The sequence below is a fragment of the Pseudonaja textilis genome, chromosome 3 (assembly GCF_049901715.1).
Source record: "Pseudonaja textilis isolate UNSWEBS1 chromosome 3, rPseTex1.2, whole genome shotgun sequence".
In the NCBI taxonomy this organism is placed as follows: Eukaryota; Metazoa; Chordata; class Lepidosauria; order Squamata; family Elapidae; genus Pseudonaja; species Pseudonaja textilis.
Window position 1 is genome coordinate 5,913,079 of NC_141992.1, and position 22,189 is coordinate 5,935,267.

General features: G+C 41.3%; 1 protein-coding gene across 1 annotated transcript in view; it reads left to right on the forward strand.

The window, feature by feature from the left end:
- DNAJC5 (DnaJ heat shock protein family (Hsp40) member C5) overlaps positions 1–22,189 on the forward strand; it is a 52,950-nt gene that overhangs the window by 14,649 nt on the left and 16,112 nt on the right. Inside the window, exon 2 of the mRNA XM_026697345.2 lies at positions 13,413–13,504. The gene's annotated coding sequence lies outside the window, so the exon portion shown is untranslated. The remainder of the gene's footprint in view (positions 1–13,412; positions 13,505–22,189) is intronic.

A 22,189-nucleotide genomic window follows, 5' to 3' on the forward strand; every position in this document is an offset into this window, starting at 1 on the left:
AATTGGAAAACCATGAGTTTTGCTCCTAGGAAGGACAAATCTCTTCCATAAATGCTGCCAAGAAAACTACAGGGATTTGTCTATGTAGCGACAAGTGACTGTGTTGGTGTGTGTGTGTTTGTAGATATGTAGATAGGTAAGTAGGTTTAGGAAATTACTGAAAACAATAGTTCAAGACAACATTGAATACCTGAATACAACCATTTAGTTATTTCTTGTCTCTTTTTAAATGTGACTTAAAATTTAAGTCGGTCCTATTAAACTATTGTGATAAATCAGAAATAATATTGGCTCATAGAGTTCATGGCCTTTACTGTGTGTAGATTAATGCTCAATGCATGAGAATTAAATATGAGGATCTTAAGCACCTAATACAAGAAAGGTAGATACAATTCAATAAGTACAACAGAAACCTGAGGGAATCTCTCCTATAACTGGAATGTTAGCGGCTGAAGAAACAGAAGGAATTGAAGGAGCCCGGTGGTACTTTTTCCTACTAACAAAATGTATTAAAAGGCATAGGTTTTGTGAGTCATAGCTCACTTCATCAGATGCACAGAGTGGCTGGACTGAGGTGACATTTATTGCAAATTGGTTTGAGATAGAAGGGAAGACAAGCTCGTTGTGTAAATGTGAGAGATATTACAGGTTATTCTATCAGTCAACAGTTGCAAATGTGCTAAAGTCAGAATAACAAAGTCAGAAGGGAGCTTAGAGGTCTTCTAGTAGTCCAACCCCCTGTTAAGGCAGGAGATCCTATACCAGTGTCGGCAAACCTTTTCAGCACCGAGTGCTGAATTGGAAGCATGCATGTGCGCCTGGGGGAGCACCGGAAACCAGAAGGGAAATGGGCGACGGCTGGCGTGCCTGGAGATGGCTCTGCGTGCCACTAACGCCATAGGTATCGCTATCATGGCCCTATACCATTTCAGACAAGTGGCTGTCCAGTCTCTTCTTGAAAACCCTCAGTGTCGGAGCACCCACAACCTGTGTCGGCAACTTGTTCCACTGATTAATTGTCCTCACTGTCAGGAAATGTCTCCTTAGTTCCAGGTTGCTTCTCTCTTTAATGATCTTCCACCTGTTGCTTCTCGCCTTGCCTTCGGGTGCTTTAGAGAATAGGTTGACCCTCTCTTTTTTTTGTGGAAGCCCCTCAAATATTATCACCCCTAGTCCTTTTCATTAGACTGCACATTCCATTGTCTATAACAGGGGTGTCAAACTCAAGGCCTGGGGGCCAGATCCAGCCCACGGGGTGATTAGATCTGGCCCGCAGGACCACCCTGGAAATGGCGAAAGACTGGCCTGCGGTGCCTCTGCCAGCAAAAACAGAACTCAGGTGGGCTGCACACAGCCCTCTTGAGCTCTGTTTTCATTGGCAGAGGGTTACTTACGGGAGGCCGTTGCAGCCGAAAACGGAGCTCAGGAGCCTGTTTTCTCTGGCAGAGGGCTTGGGCCACCACAGGCACCCCTGACACGAGTGATGTCGAGCTGACCACACCCACTCTGGCCACACCCACTCTCTGGCCCTCCAAGGTAAAATACAATCCTGATGCGGCCTTCAGTGAAATCGAGTTTGACACCCCTGGTCTATAATATCATAATATCATAAAAACATAGATAATCCATTGTGTTTGTTCTGAAATCTTTTAATGTATATAAGTTCAGTTAAGTAATAGAAAGAGAAGAATTGCAGTATTGCATTACAGATGGAAACTATCCTTGCTCATAAAGCCAAGAAAACGGAGTTGGCAGTAAAGAATCTGAGTTAAAATAAGTAGAAAGGAGGAAATAATAAAAATACTATTGTTGTTTTCTCTCTCCCCCCCCTCCCCCCATCATTGAGAAAAACATGAAGGACCCCACCAAAATAGAGATCTTCGAAGAGAGCATGAAATTGTAGTATTATTCTTTTGAGGTAGAGGCAAAGTTTGGTCCTTCGTGGCTGTTCCTGATCTGCCTTGCTGACTTTGTCAGACAGAGAATGGCAGAAGGTAAAAAAAAAAACCCAGCTATCTTATTTAGAGCCAACTGACAGATAAAACTTAATCGATGAAATGGAAGTAATGGGAACAGTTGGGGGAATGTTCTTGAGGGTAAGGGAAACTAAAGTTGGGTGTAGTTGAATGCATGAAAACAGATTTTTATAAGCTCAGAGGAATGATGATTGTGATTTCATTGTAGGAAGGCACTGTAGAGAAGAAAACGCTGGTTGGATGGTCCAGAGAAAAATAATTGCTCAGAATATGGCTATCACAAAATTCCAGTAAGGCAGAGAACAGAAAGCGTAAGCTATCCGACTATCCCAAAACCGTAATAAGGAACTGAGAAAAAAAGGCAACATGTACAGGAAGTAGAAAGAGGAAGAGCTCACCACGAAAAAGAATGAGCAGTTAGCCCAAACTTGGAGACCATCTTAAACAGAAAAGCTGAAACGCAGAATGAGTTGAAGTTGGTGAAAGATGCTAAGAATACCAAGAAGGACTCATTCAGGTATTTTCAAAATAAAAAGAAGAGAAAAAAAGTGGTTAACCAGCTGCTGAGTGAAAATGGCAAGATACTGAGAAAGAATACTGTAGGCAGAACTAATCAACTTGAATTATAATAGAATAACAGAGTTGGAATGGACCTTGGAGGTCTTCTAGTCCACCCCCCTGCTTAAGCAGGAGTTTCTATACCATTTCCAACGAGTGGTTGTCCTTTTTCTTCCTAAAAGACTCCAGGGATGGAGCACCCATAACTTACGGAGACAAACCATTTCACTGATCAATTGTCTTAACTGTCAGGAAATTTCTCCTTACTTCTATATTTATGTTTGTTCTTCTTCATGAAAGGATATATCTATTTCCTTGCAATGATGTATAGTCTTCAGTGCCAGATGAATTATCTCTGAGGGCCCTGAAGGAATTGTCTGATGGCCTGGTCGATTATCTGGACAATGGATTAGCAGATTATTGGAAGAGGGCAGATATTGTAGTATCCCCAGAAGTGGTGCAAATGGAGTATATTGAGTTTAAAAAAAAAGTGGAGCAGAGGAAATAATAAAAATACTATTGTTGGTTTCTCCTTCCCAGTCATTGAGAAGATGTGAATGAGCCCTCCCAAAACCAAGTATAGCTGTTTTTGTTTTTATTTATCAAATTTTTAAAACTGCCCATCTGTCTCGCAAAGGTAGGTAGATATTGACCTCTTCACCTGGAAATAATTTAGAGTGTATCATAAAATGAAAAGTATGCAGTTTTGAAAAAAAAAAGTGATCAGCTAATACTCTGCAAACAGAAATAACATTCAAAATGATTCTTAATAGGCTAGATTAGTGGGGTGGAAATAACACAATTAAATTTACAGAGAATTAGAGCTAAATGCTTACGAAACATTGAATGTGCAAATACAAAATGGGGCTGTTCGGTTTGGCAGTACTATCTGTGAGAAGGATCTTGCAATATAATACAGGTAGTTAATTACAAGCTGAATCTGAGTCAGCAGTTTTTATGTGACTGGAGGGGAGGGGGAAACAGAAGTAAAAGCCATCTTGACCGTCATTTATTTTCCAAACCGTGAGAAGCAGTTAATCCAGTTTATTTCATGTTTTAGTCACATTGCACCTTGGTTTTTTTTTTTTAACAAGCATTCTGTGGAATTGAAACTGATTCAGAGGTGATCATGAGTGTAGATATTTCAGTCCTGTGTCAAAAGAAGGAAGGAGTTGACTTTTGCTTTCAGAAGAGTAGGTTGAGGAGGGGATGATAGCATCTTGAAGAACCTTTGTGGGAATGCCATCCAGAAGACAGACACACACACACACACACACACACACACAGAGCCCTGTTTTTTCCTCATTCCAGAGGGTAGGGCACACAATAATGGATTTGACAATGTTAGAAAAATGTTTCTAAACAGCAGTCAAGAAACAGGAGCCAATGACCCGAAGTGATGGTGGTGTTTTAATTGGGATTCTTTAGAGGAGTAAGGAGTTGCATTTAGTCCAGTGGTGGTATTCTATCGGCTCCGGCCCGGTCCTGCCGATCCGGTAACAGTGATGAGCAACGGAGACCAAACTGGTTCTCTCCACGTGTTGTTGGGCTCACCCGCCTGCCCGGGCTCCCACACTCACCTTTATCCTCTGAGTTTGAAGCGCAGCTGCTTTGCGCGGCACAGAATAGCACCGCCCAGCAGCTGCTGAAGCAACTGGGATCGTGCAGGCTTGCAGGAAGTGAGTTAGAACACCTCTGCGTCTGCGCAAAGTGTGCATTTGGCACATGTGTGCACACGGTGTATGCACACGTGCAAAGCGCACCCACCAAGCCACGGCCACCGAACCGGTGGTAAAAATATTTGAATCCCACCGCTGATTTAGTCATTCTTTTCTCGAGCTGCATCGGTTCTGCTGATTTGTGGCACTATAGTAAAAACAACTGCCAATATTTTTTGCAGCCTCATGAAAAGCGACCAGTGAATTTTAGTAAGTGAGCTCTCTAGAGCCAGGGTCCCCAACCTTGGCAACTTTAAGACTTGTGGACTCCAACTCTCAGAGTTCCTCAGCCAGCTTTGCTGGGAATTGGAGTCCACAAGTCTGAAAGTTGCCAAGGTTGGGAACCGTGGCTCTAGAACACAAGTAGTTATGGAGTAGCGGTTTAAATTGTTTTGCAACCAGTTTTTCGTTTTGCTGAGGTTTTCTTTTTTTACAAAAAGCAATTAATTAAAAATAGAGGCTGGTACTGTTCTGAAACGGTTTCTTTTCCATAAAATACAGGTGGGCCTTGACTTCATTTAGTGACCATTCAAAATTATGAAGACGCTGAAAAAAGTGGCTAATGACCATTTTTCACACTCACGACTTGTTGTGGCCTCCCCGTGGTCATGTGACCAAAATCCAGATGCTTGGCAACTCTTTCATATTTATGTCTATGAGATTCTCAGTCATCCAGATCTAGTTCATATTTAATTCATAGTTATAACGGTTGCAGTGTCCCTGGGTTTGCGACCTTCTGACAAGCAAAAGCAGTTCGCCATATTACTAACATAATAACTGCAGGGATTCACTTAACAAATGCGGCAAGAAAATTTGTAAAATGGGATAAAACTCACTTAACAGTTGTCTCACTTAGCAACAGAAATTTTAGTCATAAGTCGAGAACTACCTGTATAGCTATTAGCAGCCAGTGAGTTAGTGGTTGCTGATGATTTAAAATGGACAGTTGATAACAGAACAGCATGTGTTAATGTTCTTGGGTTTAATGGCACTTTTGGCTGTTGTATTACAAAAGATTTTTAAAACTTGTGTGTTAATCACATAAAACTTTTTGGGTAGTTGTTTTCCTGTTGTGTAAAATACATTGCCTAATTTTGTGGATGCAACATGCATTTGGCTATGTTCCTTTGTGGTTTGCATTATTACATGTATTATTATATGAGTTAAATGAGCACATACCATATGCAAAGAAAGGGAAAAAAGGCATCCATTTTCAAATTTTATAGCATTTATTTATTTATTTGATTTATATGGCCGCCTATTCGCCCATGGGGACTCGAGGTGGCTTACACAATGTAAAATCATATTTAAAACAAAAAATAAAAACAATAAAAACTAACAAAAAGAATCAGATAAATTAGTAAAGTGCAATAGAACAAAATTTGGGAAAACAAAAAAACAAAACAAAAAGCAAAAAGCAAAAACCAACTCCCACCCCGACAACAGCAGATCGCACGAGCCATTTGATGGGTTCTATCCCTCTCTGGGTTCCCCAGACCCGCTGGCAAAACCAGATCTTCAGTGCCTTTCAGTGCCTCACTAAGAGTATTAGGGAGGGGGCCATTCTAATCTCTGGGGAATGATATTCCAGAGAGACGGAGCCACCACGGAGGAGGCCCTTCTTCTGGGTCCCACCAGGTGTATCTCCCTCAGGGGTGGGGCCCGCAACATTCCCTGCCTCCTCACTCTAATGGGTCGGGTAGATGTCACTGGCAAGAGATGTTTCCTCAGATAACCTGGACCCAAGCCATGAAGGGCTTTAAAGGCGACAACCAGCACCTTGAGTTGCACCCGGAAGCAAATCGGCCACCAATGCAGCTCCTGCAGGAGAGGTGACATATGTGCACACCGGGCTCTGCATAAAACCATGCAGGCTGCTGCATTCTGCATCAGCTGGAGTTCCGGATGCTCTTCAAGGGCAGCCCCATGTAGAGCGTGTTGCAATAATCAAGACAGGAAGTGACCAGGGTATGAGTGACTATGAGTAGGGACCGCTGATCCAGGAGAGGGCGTAACTGGAGGACAACCCCACAGTTGCGCAAAGGCCCTCCTGGCCACGCCCGCCACCTGCTGTTCGAACAGGAGTCGTGAGTCCAGGAAAATCCCTAGGTTATGCATAGGGACTGTTTGGGGTAGTGCCACCCCATCCAAGACTAAAGGTGGTAATTCTCCCTGAACCAACGAACCCCAAACCCAGAGCCACTGGGTCTTGCAAAGGTTTATATGCTGTATAAAAGAACAAAATTAGGTGGCTCTTTGAGGGTGTTTGTTTGCAGAGGAAAATGTCAAAATTAATATGACTTAAAAGGAATTTAAATAGATGCCAAAAAGAACCCCAAGACAACCTGGGGGAGTTGAATGGTCACTGCAGGCCCAGAATGCTGGCTTGCTTTCTGATGGGTGGGTGGGGGAGTACAAACTAGGCTTTGTGGAATAGAGTGGAGACTCTGGGGAACAGTTGATAGAATAGAATAACTGGACTGTAGTTTTCTGACAGGATAATTCTGGGTGTTGTGGTCCAAATGCTTCTTGAAGGCACCTAATTGGAGAGGAAGCTAAATTGTAAAAAATATTTCTGGAAAGCCATAGTAAGTTCTCCAATGTAGGTTTACAACACAGAAGTTTGTTTTTGTTGTATTTATGGGAAAGGCGTTTTATATACTCTGCTGTCTTGGTTCCGGACTGAAAGTTTTCTTATTGCAGAGAAGGGAAATTGCAGGTAGTCCTCTGTTTATGACAGCAGTCAAGGGACAACTGTCATAAAAGAGTTATGTCAGGGGACTGCATCACCGTGGCAACAATCTTAGCAGGCCTTGTTGCTAAGCAGGAAGCGAGGGGGATGTTGCAAGGAGGTTGGGGGAGGCGCTCAAGCCACATGTTAATTGGGTGAGCCCTAATGCAGGTTGCGTACCAGAGGTGGATGGGTGGTGAGGGAGGCTGCAAATGCAGGAAGGCTGGCGGGCTGGAAGGTACAGCACAAGGCCAAGAAGACTGATGGACGGATGCTGCAGCAGAGAGCGAACACAGCCAGTTGTGAGTTGAAGGTTTGGGAGGTCTGGTGGAGGCTTACACACAGGTGCAGGAAATCCAGAGGACAAATGGTGCAAACATAGGCCAGGGATGGGAAAGGAGTAGCTATTCCCCACCCCCACCCCTTTTCCCCCCTTTAAAAAAATACTTTGTATTTTATCTGTCTTTGAAACTTAATAAAGTGGCTTATATTTTTACTGCATTAAAACTGCAGGTTCTGTTCAATGTTAAATGTAATAAAAAATATATATTAATTTTATTGCATATTTTTAAAAAAGGAAGACCGTGGATGGATGGGGTGGCTGGGCACGAATGCAGGAAGGTGTATGTGTGTGTATGTGTGTGTGTGTACACGTATGTACAGCGTGGTGCAAGCTCAGAAAACACAGACTTACCAGAGGGACTTGCAAAAAGTCCCCCGTTGACTTTTTGGGGGTGGGGTGGGGGGAATAGCTGGCAGGGAAGATCACAAATGGTGATTGTACAACTATAGGATGCTACAACCCTTGTAAGTTTAAGTTGGGTGCTAAATGCCCAGATTCCGTTCACATGATTGCGGAGACAGAATATTGCTAATTTGTACAGTTTCCAAACAAATGATCAGTAAATGCAGAATACTTGTACTTAAAAAATTATGAGTCAAAGAAGCAAAAGATGTATAGGGGCAGGGGAAAAAGCAGCGCAGTTTAGGAACATAGATACTTCAAAGATTTTAACATCTGACAATATTTTCCCTCTGGCAACATTTAAAAAGCTTGTCAATTGAACTGGTAGCAGCAGTTATCTTTATTTAAGGTTTAAGAATTTCACCTAAGTGAAAATGAAATAAAAGCTTCCATCTACATCATCAGTTCCCAATCTTTTCCTTTATGCCAGGGATGTCTACGCTTGGCTACTCTTTTGTGGACTTCCAACAAGTCCATGCTGGCTGGGGAATTCTGGGAGTTGAAGTCCACAAGTCTTAAAGCGGCTAAGGTTGGACACCCCTTCTTTAATGGATCAGCACATCTGGCTTCTCTGAGCTTTTTACAAAAAGAAAAGAGCTTTCTTTGCAAGAGTTACAGCCGCTACAACAATTGTTTATAGTTTGCAACCAAAAACACTCAAATAAAAACTAAAGCTATTTTTAAGATACAAATGGTCAAAACAGTGTGAGATCACTTTATATTTTAATGTACCCATCCCAAATCTTGTAAGGTTTTGAGTGAGAAACCAAAATATTTAAGGCTTTGGGGATCTTGTAAGATTTTTAGTATATTTTTAAAGATTTATTATTGGCAGCTTCATGGGAAACACAGTTGAGGTCCTCCATAATCCCCTGCCTACAGGTGATAATTAATATTGGCCGTTGTTAAAAAGCTTAGGGTACAAAATAAATTAGCAGCTGGAAATAAAAAGCGAATTTTATGTCTTCATGTGCTGTAAATTACAGCTGTCCCAAGGCAAAGATTTTGTAAAATTAGATTTAATGAAGCCGAATTTCCCAAATAATCCTTATTTCAAGTACCCTCTTAGTCCTTCCAGAGGGGATGTACTAGGAATCATGAAGAGGAGGGGTGGTCCTTCAGAGAGCAAAACCAACATCTTCAACCTCTGCTCCAGAAAAGAAAAGATGTATAAATGGGCTTGATCAAGAATCGGGAGATGGTAATGCAGTTGTTACTGCATGCTTCTCACTGTCAGTGAAGAGATTTGTCTTCTTGATGGACCTTAGGGAAGCTCCAGAGGGATCCTTGATGCTCTCTGAGCTTGCTGATGTTTCATGACCCAACTAGGTAATGTTATCAGTGTTGGTGGGAAGTGGGATTTGCTGTCAGTTTATATGCTGGTGTCTTGTTCTGTCAGTGTTGATGGGGATGGTCTTAAAGATTCTTTGGGTTCTCCTTTGGCAGTGTTTTGACTGGGGTGGTGTTAATTTTGGAGTTAATCGATGCTCATCTGGGTGCTGATTGCTGGTGGAGAGATTCTGGACTCTCTTTCTCTCTCGGCCTGGTCGATAGTCTCTTTTGCAGAGTATAGATTGATCATCATCATCATTCTAGCCATTATCTGTCCATTGCAAGATGAAGGCCTCTTCCACATGTTTCCAACCAATATGGTCCTGAGCTTTCTTTTGCCAGTTGGGCCCGCCATACTTGCTGATGTCGTTGATCCATCTTGTTTCAGGTGTCTTTTGTGAATGCTTCCTGATCAAGTGTGATCCATTCGATGACTGCCTTGGTCCACCTGCCATCAGTTCTTGCACTGTGACCAGGCCTGTTTCCGTTTCAATTCTTTTACTCTCTTGATGGCATTGTATATTTTGTTTGTTCTCTAATCCATGTGCAGGTCTTTCTATGATATGATTTGTGTCTAATGATATTGATATTGATGGCTAATTTGTCAGAGTGCCAGGCTTCTAGAAATTCCCTAGCACTAGAGAATGCTTCCAGTCTGCCTTCAGGTGCTTTGGAGAATAGATTGACCCCCCTCTTCTTTGTGGCAGCCCCTGAGATATTGGACCACTGCTATCATGTTACCCCATCACACATATCCCACATGAAGTATTAATGTTTTTATGTCTCTTATCTGCTTGTTAAGCCTATTGTTACGTGCAGCTAATACTTTGCCAGGCTGCTCCCAGATGGTATCTCTGGATGCAACATCTTGAAGTCCTCCATCCTGTCTGTCATCCTGAGTTTTGCTCTTAGAAATGACATTGCACACAAAATCTGCAATCACCTGGCAGACAAGAGTGCTTGGTTGTTTAGGGGAGTGGTGTAGCTCACAAGTCCAGTGTGCTGGTCTTCTTCAATCACAGCTTTTAGATGTAGAATCATAGGTCTGGAAGGGACCTTGGAGGTCTTCTAGTCCAACCCCCTGCCCAAGGCAAGAAACCTTATTCCATCTTGGATAAACAGTTGTCCAATCTTTTCTTGAAAACTTCCAAATGAGTGATAATTACTGTGTTATATCTGACTAGACTAGAGTTTTTGCAGGAATTCCTATTAGATTTTCAGATATGTAGTAGAGAGCTTGCTTTGATTTTTGTCACTTTGAAAAGAAAAGCAGTATTCTTATCCACCAAGAATAGAGGATCAGAGAAGAACATACAGTAGCAGAAAGATATGATTTGCATGTTTGAAATCTTAAATTGCATCCTGGTTAAAAAGACTTTAAAAACAAAACACAGAATTCATTTGGCTTTAAAAGAGTCAGAAAATAGGCTTTGTTACTTTTCTTGATGGAGCTTGGAAATATAGTATTATCCGACAGACTTTAGCGCAGATGAACATAAATGAATCAAAGCAAAGTGTTTTGATCCCTGAATTCATACCCACCGGTAGTTTTGTCCTGTATTTACATGATACCTTTGCTGAGAGTACAAGGTCACAAATCTTTACAAGACACTGGTCAATTAGATTTAAATAGCTGAATTTAATCCTCTAAGCCTATTAAAGCAATAATATTTAGGCTACTATATTCAGCAGAGCTAATTGTAGACAATTTCTTGCTTTTTAAGTCAAATAAATAGGGAATGTAAATGGTTAAAAAATCTGTAATTGTGATAGATCTCACAAAAAATTGCTATCACTTGCGAAGCTTATCCTTTTCTTAATGAAACTGAGTTAGAAGATTTTTGGTTCTCGTATTTCCACAGTGGGCTTCTAAATCCACATTTCATGTCCGTCGCTCATGCTGACCTCCCCTTCTTCAATTTACAGAATGATGAATTTTATGTTAACGAAAGAGGATGAAAGAAGCATTAAGTAAAATCTATATGGCTGCTGCTTCCTCGCTTAATAAGTACCTTGCAAAAAAAAAGTAGACACTTGAACAGTGTATAGGATCACAAACACAACATGACTGATTTGGAATATCCATATCTCATTACTTGCTGTAGTGGGTTCTTCCTCAATGGCAATATAGGTAGTCCTTTTACTTACGAACACAGTTGAGCCCCAAATTTCTGTTGCTAAGTGAGATTCGTTAAGTGAGTTTTGCCTCATTTTATTTTGTCTCTTGCCACATTTGTTAAGTGAATCGCTGCAGTTATTAAGTTAGTCACATGGCTTCCCCATTGACTTTCCTTCTCTGAAGGTCACAAAATGGGATCACATGACCCCGGGACCCTGCAACCGTCATAAATACAAGTCAGCTGCCAAGTGCCTGAATTTTGATCACATGACCACGGGGATTCTGCAGTGGTCATAAGTGTGGGGAAATGGTCATAAGTCACCTTTTAAAAGTGCCATTGTAACTTCGAACAGTCACTGAATGAACTGTTGTAAGTCAAGGACTACCTTTATGTGAGAGATTTGAGCAAAAGTGCTGGGACTTTAGTAAGAGCAGCAGCTTCAGGTGTGATTCAGGGCCCAGGCTGGTGGGGGTGGTTGAAATTGCTTTGCGTCAGTTAAACAGGTAGTCCTCGACTTACAACAATTCATTTACAGTGGTAGAGAAAAAAGTAACTTGTGACCATTTTTCACATTTATGACGGTTTGCAGCATCCTCATGGTCACGTGATCAGAATTCAGACATTTAGTAACTGACTCATACTTATGACCGTTGCAGTGTCCCATTCTCACGTGATCCCCTTTTGAGATCCTCTTGACAAGCAAAGTCAATGGGGAAGCCACATTCACTTGTGTAAAAAGCACTTTATAGAGATGTGAGCAGAGATTTTGACAAAAATATGAAGCAGTCAACTGAGGACTGCTTTCTTTTCATTCTGCACTGCTATCAATGCACTAAACAAAGTGTTAGTGGAAACCCTTTTATTTACCCGTTAATATCCCTGGTTTGTGCCTTAATCTTATCCTAGGGTTGTTTCTTTTGTATCTGTACTTTCTTATGGGATGAAAATTTGCTAGTAATTTGAGTAACTCATTGTTATTTCATTCCATGTTTACTTAATCAACCCAGAGGGAGCTGCCCATGTTCCTGGCACTGTTCACATTGTTTAATTTTATTTTTATTTTATTTATTTTTATTATTTTATTTGTTTAGAAAATTTATATTGCCCCCTACTTGCACATGGCAACTCAAGGTGGCTTATAAGGACACAAGAACACCATATAAAAGAAATAAGAAAAAAAAATAAAAAGAATAAAATAATAACACACACATCCTGGTGACAACACATATTCATACTAGCCATTTGATGGGCTCCATCCAGCTCTGGATTCCCCAGGCCCATTGGCAGAGAAGCACATCTTCAGGTCCTTTCATAGAATAACCGAGTTGGAAGGGACCTTGGAGGTCATTTAGTCCAACCCCTGCTCAAGTGGGAGAGTATATTCCAAATATTAGCCTCTACCTAGGATCGAACTCACAGCCTCCTGATTGTGAGGTGAGAGCTCCACCTCTAGGCCACCAGAACTTCTGAAAGAGTGTTAGAGGGGGCCAGTCTAATCTCCAGGGGGATGATACTTCAGAGGGAGGGAGCCACCACGAAGAAGGCCCTTCTTCTGGGTCCCACCAGATATATCTCCTGACACAACATTTCTTTCCTCCCCGCTCAATTGGGTTGGGTAGATCTGACTGGCAGACAACCTGATCCCAATCCATGAAGGGCTTTAAAGGTGACAACCAGCATCTTGAATTGCAGCTGGAGGCAAATTGGCAACCCATGCATTTCCGGTGGGAGAGGTGACAATATGTGCACACAGGTCTGCACAAAACCATGCGGGCCGCTGCATTTTGCACCAACTGGAGCTTCCGGATGCTTTTCAGGGGCACATTGCAATAGTCAAGATGGGAAGTGACTAGGGCACGAGTGACCATGAGAAGGGATTGTTGGTCCAGGAAAGGAGGCCACTGCCTGTGGAATGCTGTGCTAAGCACATTGAGCTTCATGAAACTTTACCACTTTCTGAATTTCATCAAAAAGTAGGTTTACAAGTGTTACACCTTTGATTGTATAGATCTTTATACTGTCAGTGGAATCCCTCTTCCAATTTCCATGTATCGATGGCGCTAGTTGAATTTCTGTACTATTATTATTATTATTATTATTATTATTATTATTATTATTATTATTATTATTATTATTATTATTATTATGGCACAAAATGGTTTAGCACTGTGACAAACATTTGGAATGGTCAGAAATCTGATAGATCACCATTCCCTCTTGTTCTGTCTTTAGGAGAATCTTGCTCACATATCTACGAAGATTTAACTCCAGGATCCACACCCGGGATCTGTTTTGCTTCGTTTCACAAGGACGGCATTGTTTCAGTAAGTGAAAGTTCTTTTATATTTTTCAGGGCTTGCAAATAACACACAGGCAGATGATACAGAAGAAATCAAATGCATGACTTTGATTCTTTCAATGCACCTGGCTGAGAATCCTCAGCGTAACTGATGATAGAAACAATATTTTCTAAGTATCATCTGTTGCCAAAACTGGCACTTTAATCAAAGAGAGGAGTATTAGGTATATTCCCTGCCTTGAGTTTTTATACACACACACACACACACACACACACACACACACACACACACCAGATTGCAAAGTCAAATAACTTACAGCGTTATTCATTTAGCAAGTATTGACACAATTATTCCTGACTGTTTGCATTGCAGTGGTCTGATGCTGCAATCAATGGTCTAGTGTGGCAAAGTTAACATCTCCATGTAGGAGTTAGTATATTATGCTGAAAAAGAGTTTGTAGCCAAAAAGACTGCATAATAGTTAAATGGGTTCACCATCACTGCTCTGCGCCAAACCTGGGATTTCTTTAGACTGCTCTTTATCCTCTGTAATTGTCATCTGTTCTTATATTCATAATAGTTTTTATATGTATTTACTACATTGTAAGCCACCTAGGATTGACACAAACTGCAAAATGAGCACTATATAAATTTAATTAATAAATAAATACATACATACATAGGTTCCCCCAATTCAAAATTCCCTGGAAGGAAATGTATTTTGACTGCTCCAAAGGTATCATTTATAACTGAGCAGGAGCAGTGGCTGAAGAAAATCAGTTAAACATGTTTAATTGATTCTTAGATTTTAAAGATTAAAAATAACTTAAAAATTAAAAACATCAACAAAGTGTGTAAAAGACAGTCATTGCTGATGCAATCACCATAGAATGCATAAATTATGGATGGGGCTTGTTTACAGAATCTAGAAGAAAACTCCTGTTTTTCCTATTATTTGAAACATCAATGGTTTCAACCATCCCATAAAACAAAATGGTTAGATTTGTCGGGTGAGGAAACCTAAATACATTATTAACTTTAAAAATGAATACTGAAGTATAATTTGATCTTTTGCCATTGTATCTCTCAGATATGCCCAATTATGCATCTCTGATAATGTGAAAATATTTACAGTGTGTTCTTCTAGACATGGTTTTGCCTACATTTTGGACATGTTACTTACAGAACTATTGTAGTGAGGGTAGCTGGTTACAGCCAGAAGTTAAATAGATTCAGTCTTGAGAGATCCTTGCTGCTCTCTGAGCTTGGTTATTTAGTTGCAGACATTTCATTACCCAATTAGGTAACATCATCAGTTCTAGAAGGAAGTGGTGTGTGGAGAAGAGAAGGAGGATTGTGGGGTCCTTGGTGTTTTCTGAGCATGTTTTTTTTTCTTGCAGATGTTTTATTACCCAACAAGGTAACATCATCAGTGCTGGGGGGGGGGGTGAAGGGGACAATGATGATCATTGGGGAACACATCAGGAATTATAGGCCTGAATTACACATTATTCCAGTATTTCTCAAGCTTGGCAACTTTGAGGTGTGTGGACTTCAAGCAAAGCTTGCTGGGGAATTCTGGGAGTTGAAGTCCACACACATCTGAAAGTTGTCATGCTTGAGAATCCCTGGTCTAGCTATTGAACTGATTGCAGGTGACAAAAACTCCACCAGGGATATCCAATCCTAGGTGATGGTATAGCATGCCACCTGTATTACAGGTACACAATGTTAGTCTTCCCTAAAATTCTGGGAGCTGGAGCCCCACATCTGCAATTTGCCGTAGTTGAGAAGCATCCTGTTAATCTGTCATTTAAACATTGGAATAAATGCTCTGAAAAGCATGGATAAAATAGAGGAAGGTCGGGGTTTTAATTCAATCATACTGATTGGTAGACAGTTAAAAGTGGGCTGTTTAATCCCAGAGATTATATTTCTTTGTGCATTGAGAGAGAATTCTCCCAGGCTAGAAACCATAACAGATGGAGGGCAAGCACTTAGCATGCCACCTGCATTAAAGGTACAGAATGCTACCGACTTAAAAATTCCAGTCTTATTTGTGACCTCACATATAAAATCAGTGCACATAAATTAGCCCCCTCCCCTCAAAATCAGGAATTGGATGGAGTCATCCCTGGCTGAAAAGTACTATTAAGGCAAAAGCTTTTGTGAGCTTCAGCTCAGATGCCTAGAAAGGCTAGCTGGTTAGCGGATTTAAACTGAGAAGGGGGAGAGAGACAGACAGGTTGATTATGCAAATACAGATTACATGTGAGACAAAGTCCATTATCCATTAACAACTAGTGTGTTTAAAAACCCATTGTATTTGTTGAGACCTTAGCAGAAAATCTTTCAATCTATGTGGGTTGATTGATTGATTGTTTATGCCCCACCTTTATTATTTTTACAAGTAAGGCAGTAAATATATCCAAAATATCCTCCTTGGGAGTGGGTTGGTCTGAGAGTGAGTGACTGGCCCAAGGTCACCTAACTGGCTTCTCATCCAAGAAGCTATTTTAGTTCATTTGGACTCAGTTGTGTTTGTGACTCAAGTAGTCAGGAAAAGTGTACCAGTCTCCTGAATTTTGACTGTTCTAGACCAATGGGTGTCAATCATGTCACGGGCTGGATCGTGATGTTTTTTTGCCTTTGCAGAGCTGGAGTGGGCGTGGCCTGTGCATGACAGGCCAGTTTGACAGGCCTGTTCTAGATTATCCAGTCATAGCTGAAGAAGCTTCTTGAATGAGAAGCAAAATGTCTTCAAAGAAAAAACATGAAAGTCCAGTTGATTCTTGGAAAAAGCACCTTTGGGACCATTATTCTAGACCAGGGGCCTCCAACCTTGGCATCTTTAAGACTTGTGGGCTTCAACTCCCAGAGTTCCTCAGCCATCCTCTCACAACTCACTCTCTACAATGCCTATATAGTTACGAGGCTCCAGAAGTAAACTTCTTGGCATTTAATTTAATTTGGCTGAGCACTTTTTCCTTCAGAAAACCCTGCTTTTAACTTTTTTGAGACTGTAATGCTGGAAATCCAAAACCGGGATGAAAATAAAATGGAGTGTTTAGAGAAAAGAGAAGAAGAAGAAGACAGTAAAGGAAGATTAGCTTCAGATTTTTCTCTGCATCCTATTCACAACTTGATGACTAGAAATTACTTTGCAGGTGTTTGTCCAAGACCCAGGACCCCAAACCATAATCTGCTCTCCAATAGGTAGTTTTGGCCAACATACCACTATGAACTCTTGGCACAAAAAATGACATCCTTGAAAATTTTGAATATTGCCATTCTGCTTTTCAAAAGTGGTTTATGAAGCTTTGATTGAACAGATCTGGATGTCTTTGTAGCTAGTTAAGCCTTATATGACCTGGCCTATACATTATACAGGTAGTCCTTGACTTACAACAGTTTGTTTAGTGACTGTTCAAAGTTACAATGGCACAGAAAAAAGTGACTTACACCTGTTTTTCATACTTACAACCATTATAGCATCCCCATGGACATATGATCAAAATTCAGATGCTTGGCTAGTGGTTCATATTTACGACGGTTGCAGTGTCCCGGGGTCACATGATCCACTTTTGTGACCTTCTGACAAGCAAAGTCAGTGGGGAAGCCAGATTCCTTTAATAACCATATTACTAACTTAATAAATGCAATGATTCAGTTAACAACTGTGGCAAGAAAAGTCATAGAATGGGGGCAAGCTCACTTAGCAAATGTTTTGCTTAGCAGCATAAATTTTGGAGTCAATTGCGGTCACAATTTGCGAACTACCTGTACTAAATCATAGCCAGTTTTAGCCACCATTCATCAATTTCATGGCACCAGATTAAATTGTGTCTCAGTGTAATGTTTGAATCCCTTTACTGAATTACAGTAGATGAGGTTGAGAAAGCGGTGTATGATTACCTCTTTGTATGTGATCCTTGGAAATCAAACAAGGCACACCGTAGTGTTACTATTGGCATTCTAGCCAATTGCTTTTTATTTAATCAATTTCTTAGGCTGCCCATTAATCTTTTAACTGAAAACAGCAATAAGAGATGATGGTGGAGAGGAAAAAAGCAAGATCGAACATACTGCATTTAACCAAATACAGGCAGTGCTTGACTTAGTCCTTAGCCCTCGATTCATTTAGTGACCATTCAAAGTTAGAACAGCATTGGAATAAGTGACTTACGACCATTTTTTCACACTTATTATCCTTGTGGCATCCCCATCATCCTGTGATCAAAATTCGAGATATATTGGCTACTGCTGTGTATGTATTTATGATAGTTGCAGTGTCCCAGGGTCATGTAATCCCCTTTTGCGGCCTTCTGACAAGCAGAGTCAAAGGGGAAGCCAGATTCACTTAATAATTGTGTTACTAACTAAGCGACTCATTTAACAATCATGGTAAAAAGGTCATAAATTTGGCTGTTACTCACTTAGCAACTCCCTTGTTTAACAATGGAAATTCACGGCTCATAAGTTGAAGACTATCTGTATATCCCAATTACAGGATGATTGTCCTTTCCTGCTTGAGCAGAAGGTTGGACTAGATGACCTCCAGGATCCCTTCCAGTTCTGTTATTCCGTCTTCCATCTGTGCCACTTTACTTTTTATGTGTTTCCAGGTTGTTAATAATCCTGTTCCTAGCTGGTAGTTTCTTTTGCCCCTTGTACAGGAACAAAAGAGTGACCACGAGGCACTTTTGCTTTCAAAGGGTAATGTCTATCCTATATTTAACTTAGAAGAAGGGGAAGCTTTGGGATGAATAAGCTAATGAGAAGGCTAGTGAGTTGCTCGTTGGAGAACTATGGGCAAAGAAATACCTTGTATATCACTTTGAGCAACTTTATCCACAAATGAGCTATGCTCACAAAATACAGCTGATAATCGTCATGTTCTCTGAACCCGGCAGTTTTCCTGGAAATGTTTCAGGCTAGGGAACATCACCAGCGCAGCAGAGATTAAAGTTTGCTGGTTATATATGCCTGGCCGGTCTTGATTGGGGTGTGGCATCAATTTTCCTCAGTGTTCCTTAAATTAGGGTTTGGTTTCTTCCTTGATAGTTTAATTGGTGTGATTTCCTGCTTATCTGGTTATGGCCTTCCAGAAAGGATTCCACTGTGGGCTGGGTTTTTTTTTTTTTTTATTCCTTGACTTTTGGTGGTATCCTTAAATAGTAGGTAGATCTCCATGGGATGTTCAAGGCTGATGTCTTAGTATCGATAGTCCTTGACTTACGACCACAATGGAACCCGAAAATTCTGCTGCTAAGCGAGACAGTTGTTAAGGGAGTTTTGCCCCATTGTATGACCTTTCTGGCCGCTGTTGTTAAGTGAATCACTTCAGTCGTGAAGTTAGTAACATGGTTGTTAAGTGAATGTGGCTTCCCCAGGACACTGCAGTCATAACCAAGTCAGTTGCCAAGCATCTGAATTTTAATCATGTGACCATGGGCATGCTGCAACAGCCTGGAGTGTGAAAAACGATCATAAGACTTTTTTCACTGCCATTATAATGTTGAATGGTCACTGAGTGAATTGTTGTAAGTTGAGGGCTCCCTATAAATTCATGATTTGAAGCTGCAATGCCTAGCTAACCTTGGCTGATCCAGCAGGCAATGTAGCATAACCATAGTGATTGAGGCCAGATTTTCTATCACTAAGCAACACCATTGTAAAGCTCGACAACATGTTGACTGCCTCACTTAGCAACAGTGGTTCCAGCAGTCCCCACTTACTGTCATTAAACAAATCACCATGTGTCGTTCAACAAGGACCTCACGGGACTGCAATTTCCTGCTGACTTCCCCATTGATGTCGCTTGGGAAGCTCACAAATAGCAATCATGTGACTGGGATGTTACCATAGCTGGAAATGTGAGCCAGAGGTTGAGCGCCTGGATGGTGATCACTTGATCTCAGGAGCAATGTGATGACTGGAACTTGAACAACTGGTCATAAGTCATAAAGGATAGAATAACAGAGTTGGAAGGGACCTTAGAGGTCTTCTAGTCCTTCCCCTGCTAAGGCAGGAACTCGTAGACCATTCCAGACAAATGCCTGTCCAATCCCATCTTAAAAACTTCCAGTGTTGGGGCATTCGCAACTTCTGGTGGCAGGTTGTTCAGCACTTCCATAAGTCTGAAAAGTCAAAGAATGAGTGGTCGTTAATTGAGGACAACCTCTATGACAATGGAGACTGTTCAGGACTCGCATTTGCCTCACAGACGTTTGGCGTCCAGAATGCAGGCAGTCCTTGACTTACAACCATCGTTAAGTGACCATTCAAAGTTACAACAGCATCCTAAAAAGTGATTGTTCCTGTTTTTCACACTTATGACCATAATCACATGATCGTAATTTGCATGCTTGGCAACTAGCTCACATTTATGATGGTTGCACTTAACCACCACGTTACTAACTTAACAACCACAGTGGCTTGTTTAACAACTGTGGCAAGGAAGGCCGTAAAATGGGGCAAAACTTAACAAATGTCTTGCTCAGCAACAGAAATGTTGGGCTTAGTTGTGGCCGTAAATTGAGGACTACCTGTAATATATGGTCTAACCCAGCGGCCCCCAATTTTTGGGTACCAGGCACCAGTTCTGTTGAGAGAGTTTTTTTTTTAATGTGGACTAGAAGGATGTGGTTTCATGTGCTGCCTGCATCCCTCGGATGCGGGCTTTGCTTGTTTGCGTGACTCAGTTTCTGGCATGCCATGGCCCAGTGCCAGTCCACAGGCCAGAGGTTGAGGACCCCTAGTCTAGCCTACAGTGTTGTGTTTACTGGTGGCTTCTCACCATGCTCCCTTTGTAGCCTGGAGAATGTCCATCCTGGTTAAATCTCCCGCTTGCGGAGACTTCAAACTTTCAGCCACTGCCTTAGCTCCGACTTTCTCTACCCACCATTGGTTTCAACCTCTGGCTTCTCTCCTTCGTGCCCTCTGATGCCCACGGTTGCCCAGCAACCCTGCTGATGCTGAGCTCTTCTCCGTCTTGTCCTTCCCTCACCTCTTCTTCGTCTGCCTTTATCCTTAGGGACTTCCAACAATTATGCCAATGATGATCTCACTGTATCCCCAGCCTTACGTTCAACTCTTTCCATCCCCATCTGTAATTCAGCCAGGTTAACCTGTCGCTCTCTTCCTGCTTCTTTCCTCTGGCTGAGGTAGTCGCACACTCAGTGCTGAGCCGGTCTCATATCACCGCCTCCCATACCAGGATCGTGAATTTATCAATAGGAATAGGGATAGGGATAGGGATAGGGATAGGGATAGGGATAGGGATAGGGATAGGGATAAGGATAGGATAGGATAGGATAGGATAGGGATAGGATAGGATAGGATAGGATAGGATAGGAATAGAGTAGAGTAGAGTAGAGTAGCATAGAATAGAATAGAATAGAATAGAATAGAATAGAATAGAATAGAATAACAGAGTTGGAAGGGACCTTGGAGGTCTTCTAGTCCAACCCCCTGCCTAGGCAGGAAACCCTACACCACTTCAGACAAACGGTTATCGAATCTCTTTTTCAAAACTTCCAGTGTTGGAGCTGTTAACAAAAGCAACAACAAAAAAAAAGCCTTCCAATGTTGGAGCATTTACAACTTCTGGAAGCAAGTAGTTCCACTGATTAATTGTTCTAACTGTCAGAAAAATTCTTCTTAGTTCCAGGTTGCTTCTCTCCTTGATTAGTTTTTCATAGACATAGACCATTCTCGGTCTATGCAACCATGTTTCCATAGCTCCAAAAATGTCTGTTGTTGACTGTGGTTTATATAAATCATTGGATGCCTTCTTTACAGTATTAACTATTTCAGGCCTACATTGTAACATATACATTTGGAAGGGGAATGTGTGCATAAATGTAATACAGGCAGTCCTCAAGTTACAACTACAATTGAGCCCAAAATTCGTGGAGAAAGTTATGTCCCATTTTATGACTTTTCCTGCCATATTTCTTAAGCGAATTGCTGCAGTTGTTAAATTAGTAATACGGTTGTTAAGTGAATCTGGCTTCTCTCATTAGCGTTGCCTGTCAGAAGGTCGTAAAGGGGATCACATGACTCCGGGGCACTGCAACTGTCATAAATGTGAGTCAGTTGTCAAACATCTGAATGTAACTCATGTCCATGGGGATGCTACAATGGTCGTAAGTCTGAAAAATGATCATAAGTCACTTTTTTCAGTGCCATTGTTACTTCAAAAAGTCACTAAATGAACTATTGTAAGTCAAGGACTACCTGTATTTTTACGATTGGTTTTGATCAGGGGTACAACTATGGCAACTTTTAAGACCTGTGGCTTTCAATTCCCAGAATTCCTGAGCCAGCCTGTACCCCAAAACGCCTCCCTAACCGCCCCTGGTCATGACCCACAAACAGACCCAGTTACAACAGTTCATTTAATGACCGTTCAAAAGCTATAACAGCATTGAAAAAAGTAAAGACCACTTTTCACACTTATGACCTCTGCAGAATCCCTGGGATCATGTGATCGAAATTCAGATACTTGATAACTGACTCATATTTATGCCAAGTTGCAGTGTCCCAGGGTCATGTTGTAACTTTTTGTGACCTTCTGACAAGCAAAGTCAATGGGGAAGCGAAGCCACTTAGTGACTGAGTTCCTAATTTAACAGCTGCAGTGATTCACTTAAAAACTGTGGCAAGAAAGGTTGTAAAATGGGCCAAAATCTCACTTAATAATTT